We start from the raw sequence: 14,006 nt of genomic DNA, 5'->3' as shown, positions 1-14,006 counted from the left end.
AACTCTACTAGAAAATGTTAAGTTTAGAAAAATTACGTTTTTGGCAGGACAGATTTATAACTGCTACAGCAGCCTCTAGTGGACATAATTGCAGCTCTCACTGCTTCTTTCTCCATACATCCATTTACCAGAACATCTTGAAATTGTGATCTCTAAAAATAGAGTTATATTCTTGTTCCCAATGTCTCTTATTGAATTATTATTTCACAAAGATAGGAAAGTGCACCATTCCTGGAAATACTGCAATAGGAGGATGATGCGTGGAGTGGACAGAGCAAGCCCTTGTTCCAACTCCCTGTTTCAAAAATACAAAATAAGGTGGTAAATTGGTGATTAATAGCATTCCATGTGGTTCGGCAGTGGTAAATTAATGTAAATAAGACACATCAAACTAAAGGGACAAAATTTCTAAGTTAAGAAAAGTTATGTTTTGTCGGGAAGATTTGTAACAACAGCTGCAGCAGCCTCTAGTGGACGTGACCCTAAACTGCAGCTCTTACTGCTTCTTTCTCCATGCATGCTTTCGCAGCACATCTCCACAGAACTCGTTGAAAATTTGATCTCTGAAATTAGAGTTGCATTTACATTTTGAATGCCTGCTGGATAGCATTTATTATTTCACAAAGACAGGAAAGTGCACCATTCCTGGAAATACTGCAATACCAGGATGATGCATGGAGCGGACAGAGCAAGCCCTTATGCCATCTCCCTGCTTCAAAAATCAATTTAATATACAGTCCCCAAGTGGAGACATATCAGATATTAAACTGATAAGAACAGAAACTACACACTGATCTTAGCCAAAAGGCCGAGAAGCGATGCCACATAACTGGCGAGGAAAACAAGTCATTCTGACTGGCCTCACTTTAACTCACGGTTCCAAAACTGCATTATTTTGTAGACCTTACTACCAATAGTTACTCTGTAAAACGTGAATTACCAACATTTTATGTTGTTCAGAAGTGATAAATTCATATAAACAAGTCACATGAAGCTGAAAACAATCAATGACAGTGACAACCATTTGTTTATTTCTAGTCCTTTTACTCCAAAACTAATAGCTGAGAATGATAACAGGCCATTTCTTTTGGTGTTGTTGTAAATATAAACACATCATTTACATAATGTGATTATAGTGCATATGTCTCTACACTTCTTGTTCATTCTATGCAGCATAAAGAAGTTGTTAGGTTAAAAAAAGTTAGGTTTTTGACGAGATAGATTTATAACAACAGCTGCAGCAGCCTCTAGTGGACGTGACCCTAAACTGCAGCTCTTACTGCTTCTTTCTCCATGCATGCTTTTGCAGCACATCTCTACAGAACTAGTTGAAAATTTGATCTCTGAAATTAGAGTTGCATTTACATTTTGAATGCCTGCTGAATAGCATTTATTATTTGACAAAGACAGGAAAGTGCACCATTCCTGGAAATACTGCAATACCAGGATGATGCGTGGAGCGGACAGAGCAAGCCCTTATTCCATCTCCCTGCTTCAAAAATCAATTTAATATACAGTCCCCAAGTGGAGACATATCAGATATTAAACTGATAAGAACAGAAACTACACACTGATCTTAGCCAAAAATGCCAAGAAGCGATGCCACATAACTGGCGAGGAAATCCTGGAAATACTGCAATAGCAGGATGATGCACGGAGTTGACAGAGCGAGCCCTTGTTCCAACTCCCTGTTTCAAAAATACAAAATAAGGTGGTAAATTGGTGATTAATAGCATTCCATGTGGTTCGGCAGTGGTAAATTAATGTAAATAAGACACACCAAACTAAAGGGACAAAATTTCTAAGTTAAGAAAAGTTATGTTTTGTCGGGAAGATTTGTAACAACAGCTGCAGCAGCCTCTAGTGGACGTGACCCTAAACTGCAGCTCTTACTGCTTCTTTCTCCATGCATGCTTTTGCAGCACATCTCCACAGAACTCGTTGAAAATTTGATCTCTGAAATTAGAGTTGAATTTACATTTCGAATGCCTGCTGGATAGCATTTATTATTTCACAAAGACAGGAAAGTGCACCATTCCTGGAAATACTGCAATACCAGGATGATGCGTGGAGCGGACAGAGCAAGCCCTTATTCCATCTCCCTGCTTCAAAAATCAATTTAATATACAGTCCCCAAGTGGAGACATATCAGATATTAAACTGATAAGAACAGAAACTACACACTGATCTTAGCCAAAAGGCCGAGAAGCGATGCCACATAACTGGCGAGGAAAACAAGTCATTCTGACTGGCCTCACTTTAACTCACGGTTCCAAAACTGCATTATTTTGTAGACCTTACTACCAATAGTTACTCTGTAAAACGTGAATTACCAACATTTTATGTTGTTCAGAAGTGATAAATTCATATAAACAAGTCACATGAAGCTGAAAACAATCAATGACAGTGACAACCATTTGTTTATTTCTAGTCCTTTTACTCCAAAACTAAAAGCTGAGAATGATAACAGGCCATTTCTTTTGGTGTTGTTGTAAATATAAACACATCATTTACATAATGTGATTATAGTGCCTATATCTCTACACTTCTTGTTCAATCTATGCAGCATAAAGAAGTTGTTAGGTTAAAAAAAGCTAGGTTTTTGACGAGATAGATTTATAACAACAGCTGCAGCAGCCTCTAGTGGACGTGAGCCTAAACTGCAGCTCTTACTGCTTCTTTCTCCATGCATGCTTTCGCAGCACATCTCTACAGAACTAGTTGAAAATTTGATCTCTGAAATTAGAGTTGCATTTACATTTTGAATGCCTGCTGAATAGCATTTATTATTTCACAAAGACAGGAAAGTGCACCATTCCTGGAAATACTGCAATACCAGGATGATGCGTGGAGCGGACAGAGCAAGCCCTTATTCCATCTCCCTGCTTCAAAAATCAATTTAATATACAGTCCCCAAGTGGAGACATATCAGATATTAAACTGATAAGAACAGAAACTACACACTGATCTTAGCCAAAAGGCCGAGAAGCGATGCCACATAACTGGCGAGGAAAACAAGTCATTCTGACTGGCCTCACTTTAACTCACGGTTCCAAAACTGCATTATTTTGTAGACCTTACTACCAATAGTTACTCTGTAAAACGTGAATTACCAACATTTTATGTTGTTCAGAAGTGATAAATTCATATAAACAAGTCACATGAAGCTGAAAACAATCAATGACAGTGACAACCATTTGTTTATTTCTAGTCCTTTTACTCCAAAACTAATAGCTGAGAATGATAACAGGCCATTTCTTTTGGTGTTGTTGTAAATATAAACACATCATTTACATAATGTGATTATAGTGCATATGTCTCTACACTTCTTGTTCATTCTATGCAGCATAAAGAAGTTGTTAGGTTAAAAAAAGTTAGGTTTTTGACGAGATAGATTTATAACAACAGCTGCAGCAGCCTCTAGTGGACGTGACCCTAAACTGCAGCTCTTACTGCTTCTTTCTCCATGCATGCTTTTGCAGCACATCTCTACAGAACTAGTTGAAAATTTGATCTCTGATATTAGAGTTGCATTTACATTTTGAATGCCTGCTGAATAGCATTTATTATTTGACAAAGACAGGAAAGTGCACCATTCCTGGAAATACTGCAATACCAGGATGATGCGTGGAGCGGACAGAGCAAGCCCTTATTCCATCTCCCTGCTTCAAAAATCAATTTAATATACAGTCCCCAAGTGGAGACATATCAGATATTAAACTGATAAGAACAGACACTACACACTGATCTTAGCCAAAAATGCCAAGAAGCGATGCCACATAACTGGCGAGGAAATCCTGGAAATACTGCAATAGCAGGATGATGCACGGAGTTGACAGAGCGAGCCCTTGTTCCAACTCCCTGTTTCAAAAATACAAAATAAGGTGGTAAATTGGTGATTAAAAGCATTCCATGTGGTTCGGCAGTGGTAAATTAATGTAAATAAGACACATCAAACTAAAGGGACAAAATTTCTAAGTTAAGAAAAGTTATGTTTTGTCGGGAAGATTTGTAACAACAGCTGCAGCAGCCTCTAGTGGACGTGACCCTAAACTGCAGCTCTTACTGCTTCTTTCTCCATGCATGCTTTTGCAGCACATCTCTACAGAACTAGTTGAAAATTTGATCTCTGATATTAGAGTTGCATTTACATTTTGAATGCCTGCTGAATAGCATTTATTATTTGACAAAGACAGGAAAGTGCACCATTCCTGGAAATACTGCAATACCAGGATGATGCGTGGAGCGGACAGAGCAAGCCCTTATTCCATCTCCCTGCTTCAAAAATCAATTTAATATACAGTCCCCAAGTGGAGACATATCAGATATTAAACTGATAAGAACAGACACTACACACTGATCTTAGCCAAAAATGCCAAGAAGCGATGCCACATAACTGGCGAGGAAATCCTGGAAATACTGCAATAGCAGGATGATGCACGGAGTTGACAGAGCGAGCCCTTGTTCCAACTCCCTGTTTCAAAAATACAAAATAAGGTGGTAAATTGGTGATTAAAAGCATTCCATGTGGTTCGGCAGTGGTAAATTAATGTAAATAAGACACATCAAACTAAAGGGACAAAATTTCTAAGTTAAGAAAAGTTATGTTTTGTCGGGAAGATTTGTAACAACAGCTGCAGCAGCCTCTAGTGGACGTGACCCTAAACTGCAGCTCTTACTGCTTCTTTCTCCATGCATGCTTTCGCAGCACATCTCCACAGAACTCGTTGAAAATTTGATCTCTGAAATTAGAGTTGAATTTACATTTCGAATGCCTGCTGAATAGCATTTATTATTTCACAAAGACAGGAAAGTGCACCATTCCTGGAAATACTGCAATACCAGGATGATGCGTGGAGCAGACAGAGCAAGCCCTTATTCCATCTCCCTGCTTCAAAAATCAATTTAATATACAGTCCCCAAGTGGAGACATATCAGATATTAAACTGATAAGAACAGAAACTACACACTGATCTTAGCCAAAAGGCCGAGAAGCGATGCCACATAACTGGCGAGGAAAACAAGTCATTCTGACTGGCCTCACTTTAACTCACGGTTCCAAAACTGCATTATTTTGTAGACCTTACTACCAATAGTTACTCTGTAAAACGTGAATTACCAACATTTTATGTTGTTCAGAAGTGATAAATTCATATAAACAAGTCACATGAAGCTGAAAACAATCAATGACAGTGACAACCATTTGTTTATTTCTAGTCCTTTTACTCCAAAACTAATAGCTGAGAATGATAACAGGCCATTTCTTTTGGTGTTGTTGTAAATATAAACACATCATTTACATAATGTGATTATAGTGCATATGTCTCTACACTTCTTGTTCATTCTATGCAGCATAAAGAAGTTGTTAGGTTAAAAAAAGTTAGGTTTTTGACGAGATAGATTTATAACAACAGCTGCAGCAGCCTCTAGTGGACGTGACCCTAAACTGCAGCTCTTACTGCTTCTTTCTCCATGCATGCTTTTGCAGCACATCTCTACAGAACTAGTTGAAAATTTGATCTCTGAAATTAGAGTTGCATTTACATTTTGAATGCCTGCTGAATAGCATTTATTATTTGACAAAGACAGGAAAGTGCACCATTCCTGGAAATACTGCAATACCAGGATGATGCGTGGAGCGGACAGAGCAAGCCCTTATTCCATCTCCCTGCTTCAAAAATCAATTTAATATACAGTCCCCAAGTGGAGACATATCAGATATTAAACTGATAAGAACAGAAACTACACACTGATCTTAGCCAAAAATGCCAAGAAGCGATGCCACATAACTGGCGAGGAAATCCTGGAAATACTGCAATAGCAGGATGATGCACGGAGTTGACAGAGCGAGCCCTTGTTCCAACTCCCTGTTTCAAAAATACAAAATAAGGTGGTAAATTGGTGATTAATAGCATTCCATGTGGTTCGGCAGTGGTAAATTAATGTAAATAAGACACACCAAACTAAAGGGACAAAATTTCTAAGTTAAGAAAAGTTATGTTTTGTCGGGAAGATTTGTAACAACAGCTGCAGCAGCCTCTAGTGGACGTGACCCTAAACTGCAGCTCTTACTGCTTCTTTCTCCATGCATGCTTTTGCAGCACATCTCCACAGAACTCGTTGAAAATTTGATCTCTGAAATTAGAGTTGAATTTACATTTCGAATGCCTGCTGGATAGCATTTATTATTTCACAAAGACAGGAAAGTGCACCATTCCTGGAAATACTGCAATACCAGGATGATGCGTGGAGCGGACAGAGCAAGCCCTTATTCCATCTCCCTGCTTCAAAAATCAATTTAATATACAGTCCCCAAGTGGAGACATATCAGATATTAAACTGATAAGAACAGAAACTACACACTGATCTTAGCCAAAAGGCCGAGAAGCGATGCCACATAACTGGCGAGGAAAACAAGTCATTCTGACTGGCCTCACTTTAACTCACGGTTCCAAAACTGCATTATTTTGTAGACCTTACTACCAATAGTTACTCTGTAAAACGTGAATTACCAACATTTTATGTTGTTCAGAAGTGATAAATTCATATAAACAAGTCACATGAAGCTGAAAACAATCAATGACAGTGACAACCATTTGTTTATTTCTAGTCCTTTTACTCCAAAACTAAAAGCTGAGAATGATAACAGGCCATTTCTTTTGGTGTTGTTGTAAATATAAACACATCATTTACATAATGTGATTATAGTGCCTATATCTCTACACTTCTTGTTCAATCTATGCAGCATAAAGAAGTTGTTAGGTTAAAAAAAGCTAGGTTTTTGACGAGATAGATTTATAACAACAGCTGCAGCAGCCTCTAGTGGACGTGAGCCTAAACTGCAGCTCTTACTGCTTCTTTCTCCATGCATGCTTTCGCAGCACATCTCTACAGAACTAGTTGAAAATTTGATGTCTGAAATTAGAGTTGCATTTACATTTTGAATGCCTGCTGAATAGCATTTATTATTTCACAAAGACAGGAAAGTGCACCATTCCTGGAAATACTGCAATACCAGGATGATGCGTGGAGCGGACAGAGCAAGCCCTTATTCCATCTCCCTGCTTCAAAAATCAATTTAATATACAGTCCCCAAGTGGAGACATATCAGATATTAAACTGATAAGAACAGAAACTACACACTGATCTTAGCCAAAAGGCCGAGAAGCGATGCCACATAACTGGCGAGGAAAACAAGTCATTCTGACTGGCCTCACTTTAACTCACGGTTCCAAAACTGCATTATTTTGTAGACCTTACTACCAATAGTTACTCTGTAAAACGTGAATTACCAACATTTTATGTTGTTCAGAAGTGATAAATTCATATAAACAAGTCACATGAAGCTGAAAACAATCAATGACAGTGACAACCATTTGTTTATTTCTAGTCCTTTTACTCCAAAACTAATAGCTGAGAATGATAACAGGCCATTTCTTTTGGTGTTGTTGTAAATATAAACACATCATTTACATAATGTGATTATAGTGCATATGTCTCTACACTTCTTGTTCATTCTATGCAGCATAAAGAAGTTGTTAGGTTAAAAAAAGTTAGGTTTTTGACGAGATAGATTTATAACAACAGCTGCAGCAGCCTCTAGTGGACGTGACCCTAAACTGCAGCTCTTACTGCTTCTTTCTCCATGCATGCTTTTGCAGCACATCTCTACAGAACTAGTTGAAAATTTGATCTCTGATATTAGAGTTGCATTTACATTTTGAATGCCTGCTGAATAGCATTTATTATTTGACAAAGACAGGAAAGTGCACCATTCCTGGAAATACTGCAATACCAGGATGATGCGTGGAGCGGACAGAGCAAGCCCTTATTCCATCTCCCTGCTTCAAAAATCAATTTAATATACAGTCCCCAAGTGGAGACATATCAGATATTAAACTGATAAGAACAGACACTACACACTGATCTTAGCCAAAAATGCCAAGAAGCGATGCCACATAACTGGCGAGGAAATCCTGGAAATACTGCAATAGCAGGATGATGCACGGAGTTGACAGAGCGAGCCCTTGTTCCAACTCCCTGTTTCAAAAATACAAAATAAGGTGGTAAATTGGTGATTAAAAGCATTCCATGTGGTTCGGCAGTGGTAAATTAATGTAAATAAGACACATCAAACTAAAGGGACAAAATTTCTAAGTTAAGAAAAGTTATGTTTTGTCGGGAAGATTTGTAACAACAGCTGCAGCAGCCTCTAGTGGACGTGACCCTAAACTGCAGCTCTTACTGCTTCTTTCTCCATGCATGCTTTTGCAGCACATCTCTACAGAACTAGTTGAAAATTTGATCTCTGATATTAGAGTTGCATTTACATTTTGAATGCCTGCTGAATAGCATTTATTATTTGACAAAGACAGGAAAGTGCACCATTCCTGGAAATACTGCAATACCAGGATGATGCGTGGAGCGGACAGAGCAAGCCCTTATTCCATCTCCCTGCTTCAAAAATCAATTTAATATACAGTCCCCAAGTGGAGACATATCAGATATTAAACTGATAAGAACAGACACTACACACTGATCTTAGCCAAAAATGCCAAGAAGCGATGCCACATAACTGGCGAGGAAATCCTGGAAATACTGCAATAGCAGGATGATGCACGGAGTTGACAGAGCGAGCCCTTGTTCCAACTCCCTGTTTCAAAAATACAAAATAAGGTGGTAAATTGGTGATTAAAAGCATTCCATGTGGTTCGGCAGTGGTAAATTAATGTAAATAAGACACATCAAACTAAAGGGACAAAATTTCTAAGTTAAGAAAAGTTATGTTTTGTCGGGAAGATTTGTAACAACAGCTGCAGCAGCCTCTAGTGGACGTGACCCTAAACTGCAGCTCTTACTGCTTCTTTCTCCATGCATGCTTTCGCAGCACATCTCCACAGAACTCGTTGAAAATTTGATCTCTGAAATTAGAGTTGAATTTACATTTCGAATGCCTGCTGAATAGCATTTATTATTTCACAAAGACAGGAAAGTGCACCATTCCTGGAAATACTGCAATACCAGGATGATGCGTGGAGCAGACAGAGCAAGCCCTTATTCCATCTCCCTGCTTCAAAAATCAATTTAATATACAGTCCCCAAGTGGAGACATATCAGATATTAAACTGATAAGAACAGAAACTACACACTGATCTTAGCCAAAAGGCCGAGAAGCGATGCCACATAACTGGCGAGGAAAACAAGTCATTCTGACTGGCCTCACTTTAACTCACGGTTCCAAAACTGCATTATTTTGTAGACCTTACTACCAATAGTTACTCTGTAAAACGTGAATTACCAACATTTTATGTTGTTCAGAAGTGATAAATTCATATAAACAAGTCACATGAAGCTGAAAACAATCAATGACAGTGACAACCATTTGTTTATTTCTAGTCCTTTTACTCCAAAACTAAAAGCTGAGAATGATAACAGGCCATTTCTTTTGGTGTTGTTGTAAATATAAACACATCATTTACATAATGTGATTATAGTGCCTATATCTCTACACTTCTTGTTCAATCTATGCAGCATAAAGAAGTTGTTAGGTTGAAAAAAGCTAGGTTTTTGACGAGATAGATTTATAACAACAGCTGCAGCAGCTTCTAGTGGACGTGACCCTAAACTGCAGCTCTTACTGCTTCTTTCTCCATGCATGCTTTTGCAGCACATCTCTACAGAACTGGTTGAAAATTTGATCTCTGATATTAGAGTTGCATTTACATTTTGAATGCCTGCTGAATACCATTTATTATTTGACAAAGACAGGAAAGTGCACCATTCCTGGAAATACTGCAATACCAGGATGATGCGTGGAGCGGACAGAGCAAGCCCTTATTCCATCTCCCTGCTTCAAAAATCAATTTAATATACAGTCCCCAAGTGGAGACATATCAGATATTAAACTGATAAGAACAGACACTACACACTGATCTTAGCCAAAAGGCCGAGAAGCGATGCCACATAACTGGCGAGGAAAACAAGTCATTCTGACTGGCCTCACTTTAACTCACGGTTCCAAAACTGCATTATTTTGTAGACCTTACTACCAATAGTTACTCTGTAAAACGTGAATTACCAACATTTTATGTTGTTCAGAAGTGATAAATTCATATAAACAAGTCACATGAAGCTGAAAACAATCAATGACAGTGACAACCATTTGTTTATTTCTAGTCCTTTTACTCCAAAACTAATAGCTGAGAATGATAACAGTCCATTTCTTTTGGTGTTGTTGTAAATATAAACACATCATTTACATAATGTGATTATAGTGCATATATCTCTACACTTCTTGTTCATTCTATGCAGCATAAAGAAGTTGTTAGGTTAAAAAAAGTTAGGTTTTTGACGAGATAGATTTATAACAACAGCTGCAGCAGCCTCTAGTGGACGTGACCCTAAACTGCAGCTCTTACTGCTTCTTTCTCCATGCATGCTTTTGCAGCACATCTCTACAGAACTAGTTGAAAATTTGATCTCTGAAATTAGAGTTGCATTTACATTTTGAATGCCTGCTGAATAGCATTTATTATTTGACAAAGACAGGAAAGTGCACCATTCCTGGAAATACTGCAATACCAGGATGATGCGTGGAGCGGACAGAGCAAGCCCTTATTCCATCTCCCTGCTTCAAAAATCAATTTAATATACAGTCCCCAAGTGGAGACATATCAGATATTAAACTGATAAGAACAGACACTACACACTGATCTTAGCCAAAAATGCCAAGAAGCGATGCCACATAACTGGCGAGGAAATCCTGGAAATACTGCAATAGCAGGATGATGCACGGAGTTGACAGAGCGAGCCCTTGTTCCAACTCCCTGTTTCAAAAATACAAAATAAGGTGGTAAATTGGTGATTAAAAGCATTCCATGTGGTTCGGCAGTGGTAAATTAATGTAAATAAGACACATCAAACTAAAGGGACAAAATTTCTAAGTTAAGAAAAGTTATGTTTTGTCGGGAAGATTTGTAACAACAGCTGCAGCAGCCTCTAGTGGACGTGACCCTAAACTGCAGCTCTTACTGCTTCTTTCTCCATGCATGCTTTCGCAGCACATCTCCACAGAACTCGTTGAAAATTTGATCTCTGAAATTAAAGTTGAATTTACATTTCGAATGCCTGCTGAATAGCATTTATTATTTCACAAAGACAGGAAAGTGCACCATTCCTGGAAATACTGCAATACCAGGATGATGCGTGGAGCAGACAGAGCAAGCCCTTATTCCATCTCCCTGCTTCAAAAATCAATTTAATATACAGTCCCCAAGTGGAGACATATCAGATATTAAACTGATAAGAACAGAAACTACACACTGATCTTAGCCAAAAGGCCGAGAAGCGATGCCACATAACTGGCGAGGAAAACAAGTCATTCTGACTGGCCTCACTTTAACTCACGGTTCCAAAACTGCATTATTTTGTAGACCTTACTACCAATAGTTACTCTGTAAAACGTGAATTACCAACATTTTATGTTGTTCAGAAGTGATAAATTCATATAAACAAGTCACATGAAGCTGAAAACAATCAATGACAGTGACAACCATTTGTTTATTTCTAGTCCTTTTACTCCAAAACTAATAGCTGAGAATGATAACAGTCCATTTCTTTTGGTGTTGTTGTAAATATAAACACATCATTTACATAATGTGATTATAGTGCATATATCTCTACACTTCTTGTTCATTCTATGCAGCATAAAGAAGTTGTTAGGTTAAAAAAAGTTAGGTTTTTGACGAGATAGATTTATAACAGCTGCAGCAGCCTCTAGTGGACGTGACCCTAAACTGCAGCTCTTACTGCTTCTTTCTCCATGCATGCTTTTGCAACACATCTCTACAGAACTAGTTGAAAATTTGATCTCTGATATTAGAGTTGCATTTACATTTTGAATGCCTGCTGAATAGCATTTATTATTTCACAAAGACAGGAAAGTGCACCATTCCTGGAAATACTGCAATACCAGGATGATGCGTGGAGCGGACAGAGCAAGCCCTTATTCCATCTCCCTGCTTCAAAAATCAATTTAATATACAGTCCCCAAGTGGAGACATATCAGATATTAAACTGATAAGAACAGACACTACACACTGATCTTAGCCAAAAGGCCGAGAAGCGATGCCACATAACTGGCGAGGAAAACAAGTCATTCTGACTGGCCTCACTTTAACTCACGGTTCCAAAACTGCATTATTTTGTAGACCTTACTACCAATAGTTACTCTGTAAAACGTGAATTACCAACATTTTATGTTGTTCAGAAGTGATAAATTCATATAAACAAGTCACATGAAGCTGAAAACAATCAATGACAGTGACAACCATTTGTTTATTTCTAGTCCTTTTACTCCAAAACTAATAGCTGAGAATGATAACAGGCCATTTCTTTTGGTGTTGTTGTAAATATAAACACATCATTTACATAATGTGATTATAGCGCATATATCTCTACACTTCTTGTTCATTCTATGCAGCATAAAGAAGTTGTTAGGTTAAAAAAAGTTAGGTTTTTGACGAGATAGATTTATAACAACAGCTGCAGCAGCCTCTAGTGGACGTGAGCCTAAACTGCAGCTCTTACTGCTTCTTTCTCCATGCATGCTTTTGCAGCACATCTCTACAGAACTAGTTGAAAATTTGATCTCTGATATTAGAGTTGCATTTACATTTTGAATGCCTGCTGGATAGCATTTATTATTTCACAAAGACAGGAAAGTGCACCATTCCTGGAAATACTGCAATACCAGGATGATGCGTGGAGCGGACAGAGCAAGCCCTTATTCCATCTCCCTGCTTCAAAAATCAATTTAATATACAGTCCCCAAGTGGAGACATATCAGATATTAAACTGATAAGAACAGAAACTACACACTGATCTTAGCCAAAAGGCCGAGAAGCGATGCCACATAACTGGCGAGGAAAACAAGTCATTCTGACTGGCCTCACTTTAACTCACGGTTCCAAAACTGCATTATTTTGTAGACCTTACTACCAATAGTTACTCTGTAAAACGTGAATTACCAACATTTTATGTTGTTCAGAAGTGATAAATTCATATAAACAAGTCACATGAAGCTGAAAACAATCAATGACAGTGACAACCATTTGTTTATTTCTAGTCCTTTTACTCCAAAACTAATAGCTGAGAATGATAACAGGCCATTTCTTTTGGTGTTGTTGTAAATATAAACACATCATTTACATAATGTGATTATAGTGCCTATATCTCTACACTTCTTGTTCAATCTATGCAGCATAAAGAAGTTGTTAGGTTAAAAAAAGCTAGGTTTTTGACGAGATAGATTTATAACAACAGCTGCAGCAGCCTCTAGTGGACGTGACCCTAAACTGCAGCTCTTACTGCTTCTTTCTCCATGCATGCTTTTGCAGCACATCTCTACAGAACTAGTTGAAAATTTGATCTCTGATATTAGAGTTGCATTTACATTTTGAATGCCTGCTGAATAGCATTTATTATTTGACAAAGACAGGAAAGTGCACCATTCCTGGAAATACTGCAATACCAGGATGATGCGTGGAGCGGACAGAGCAAGCCCTTATTCCATCTCCCTGCTTCAAAAATCAATTTAATATACAGTCCCCAAGTGGAGACATATCAGATATTAAACTGATAAGAACAGACACTACACACTGATCTTAGCCAAAAATGCAAAGAAGCGATGCCACATAACTGGCGAGGAAATCCTGGAAATACTGCAATAGCAGGATGATGCACGGAGTTGACAGAGCGAGCCCTTGTTCCAACTCCCTGTTTCAAAAATACAAAATAAGGTGGTAAATTGGTGATTAATAGCATTCCATGTGGTTCGGCAGTGGTAAATTAATGTAAATAAGACACATCAAACTAAAGGGACAAAATTTCTAAGTTAAGAAAAGTTATGTTTTGTCGGGAAGATTTGTAACAACAGCTGCAGCAGCCTCTAGTGGACGTGACCCTAAACTGCAGCTCTTACTGCTTCTTTCTCCATGCATGCTTTC

General features: G+C 38.1%; 19 non-coding genes and 1 pseudogene across 19 annotated transcripts; all 20 read right to left on the bottom strand.

The window, feature by feature from the left end:
• Positions 1-215: 215 nt before the first annotated feature.
• Positions 216-334, bottom strand: LOC148161180 (U2 spliceosomal RNA; annotated as a pseudogene).
• Positions 335-629: 295 nt separating this feature from the next.
• On the bottom strand, positions 630-820 carry LOC148161179 (U2 spliceosomal RNA). The gene has a single exon (XR_015764002.1). It is a non-coding gene; the product is annotated as a U2 spliceosomal RNA (small nuclear RNA).
• Positions 821-1,409: 589 nt separating this feature from the next.
• LOC148161178 (U2 spliceosomal RNA) lies at positions 1,410-1,601 on the bottom strand. The gene has a single exon (XR_015763928.1). It is a non-coding gene; the product is annotated as a U2 spliceosomal RNA (small nuclear RNA).
• A 421-nt stretch (positions 1,602-2,022) lies between these two features.
• Positions 2,023-2,213, bottom strand: LOC148161177 (U2 spliceosomal RNA). Its single transcript, XR_015763974.1, has one exon. It is a non-coding gene; the product is annotated as a U2 spliceosomal RNA (small nuclear RNA).
• A 589-nt stretch (positions 2,214-2,802) lies between these two features.
• LOC148161176 (U2 spliceosomal RNA) lies at positions 2,803-2,993 on the bottom strand. Its single transcript, XR_015763972.1, has one exon. It is a non-coding gene; the product is annotated as a U2 spliceosomal RNA (small nuclear RNA).
• Positions 2,994-3,582: 589 nt separating this feature from the next.
• On the bottom strand, positions 3,583-3,774 carry LOC148161175 (U2 spliceosomal RNA). Its single transcript, XR_015763924.1, has one exon. It is a non-coding gene; the product is annotated as a U2 spliceosomal RNA (small nuclear RNA).
• Positions 3,775-4,195: 421 nt separating this feature from the next.
• LOC148161174 (U2 spliceosomal RNA) lies at positions 4,196-4,387 on the bottom strand. The gene has a single exon (XR_015763922.1). It is a non-coding gene; the product is annotated as a U2 spliceosomal RNA (small nuclear RNA).
• Positions 4,388-4,808: 421 nt separating this feature from the next.
• Positions 4,809-4,999, bottom strand: LOC148161173 (U2 spliceosomal RNA). Its single transcript, XR_015763997.1, has one exon. It is a non-coding gene; the product is annotated as a U2 spliceosomal RNA (small nuclear RNA).
• Positions 5,000-5,588: 589 nt separating this feature from the next.
• On the bottom strand, positions 5,589-5,780 carry LOC148161172 (U2 spliceosomal RNA). The gene has a single exon (XR_015763925.1). It is a non-coding gene; the product is annotated as a U2 spliceosomal RNA (small nuclear RNA).
• A 421-nt stretch (positions 5,781-6,201) lies between these two features.
• Positions 6,202-6,392, bottom strand: LOC148161171 (U2 spliceosomal RNA). The gene has a single exon (XR_015763971.1). It is a non-coding gene; the product is annotated as a U2 spliceosomal RNA (small nuclear RNA).
• A 589-nt stretch (positions 6,393-6,981) lies between these two features.
• LOC148161170 (U2 spliceosomal RNA) lies at positions 6,982-7,172 on the bottom strand. The gene has a single exon (XR_015763969.1). It is a non-coding gene; the product is annotated as a U2 spliceosomal RNA (small nuclear RNA).
• A 589-nt stretch (positions 7,173-7,761) lies between these two features.
• LOC148161169 (U2 spliceosomal RNA) lies at positions 7,762-7,953 on the bottom strand. The gene has a single exon (XR_015763921.1). It is a non-coding gene; the product is annotated as a U2 spliceosomal RNA (small nuclear RNA).
• Positions 7,954-8,374: 421 nt separating this feature from the next.
• Positions 8,375-8,566, bottom strand: LOC148161168 (U2 spliceosomal RNA). The gene has a single exon (XR_015763919.1). It is a non-coding gene; the product is annotated as a U2 spliceosomal RNA (small nuclear RNA).
• A 421-nt stretch (positions 8,567-8,987) lies between these two features.
• Positions 8,988-9,178, bottom strand: LOC148161167 (U2 spliceosomal RNA). The gene has a single exon (XR_015763996.1). It is a non-coding gene; the product is annotated as a U2 spliceosomal RNA (small nuclear RNA).
• Positions 9,179-9,767: 589 nt separating this feature from the next.
• LOC148161166 (U2 spliceosomal RNA) lies at positions 9,768-9,958 on the bottom strand. Its single transcript, XR_015763941.1, has one exon. It is a non-coding gene; the product is annotated as a U2 spliceosomal RNA (small nuclear RNA).
• A 589-nt stretch (positions 9,959-10,547) lies between these two features.
• LOC148161165 (U2 spliceosomal RNA) lies at positions 10,548-10,739 on the bottom strand. Its single transcript, XR_015764035.1, has one exon. It is a non-coding gene; the product is annotated as a U2 spliceosomal RNA (small nuclear RNA).
• A 421-nt stretch (positions 10,740-11,160) lies between these two features.
• On the bottom strand, positions 11,161-11,351 carry LOC148161164 (U2 spliceosomal RNA). Its single transcript, XR_015763993.1, has one exon. It is a non-coding gene; the product is annotated as a U2 spliceosomal RNA (small nuclear RNA).
• A 586-nt stretch (positions 11,352-11,937) lies between these two features.
• LOC148161163 (U2 spliceosomal RNA) lies at positions 11,938-12,128 on the bottom strand. Its single transcript, XR_015763926.1, has one exon. It is a non-coding gene; the product is annotated as a U2 spliceosomal RNA (small nuclear RNA).
• Positions 12,129-12,717: 589 nt separating this feature from the next.
• Positions 12,718-12,908, bottom strand: LOC148161162 (U2 spliceosomal RNA). Its single transcript, XR_015763967.1, has one exon. It is a non-coding gene; the product is annotated as a U2 spliceosomal RNA (small nuclear RNA).
• Positions 12,909-13,497: 589 nt separating this feature from the next.
• LOC148161161 (U2 spliceosomal RNA) lies at positions 13,498-13,689 on the bottom strand. The gene has a single exon (XR_015763931.1). It is a non-coding gene; the product is annotated as a U2 spliceosomal RNA (small nuclear RNA).
• Positions 13,690-14,006: the final 317 nt, after the last annotated feature.

The sequence above is a fragment of the Poecilia mexicana genome, unplaced genomic scaffold (assembly GCF_051168715.1).
Source record: "Poecilia mexicana isolate PSO_F unplaced genomic scaffold, ASM5116871v1 scaffold_1, whole genome shotgun sequence".
Taxonomy (NCBI): domain Eukaryota; kingdom Metazoa; phylum Chordata; class Actinopteri; order Cyprinodontiformes; family Poeciliidae; genus Poecilia; species Poecilia mexicana.
This window is presented reverse-complemented; position numbering and strand designations above follow the sequence as displayed.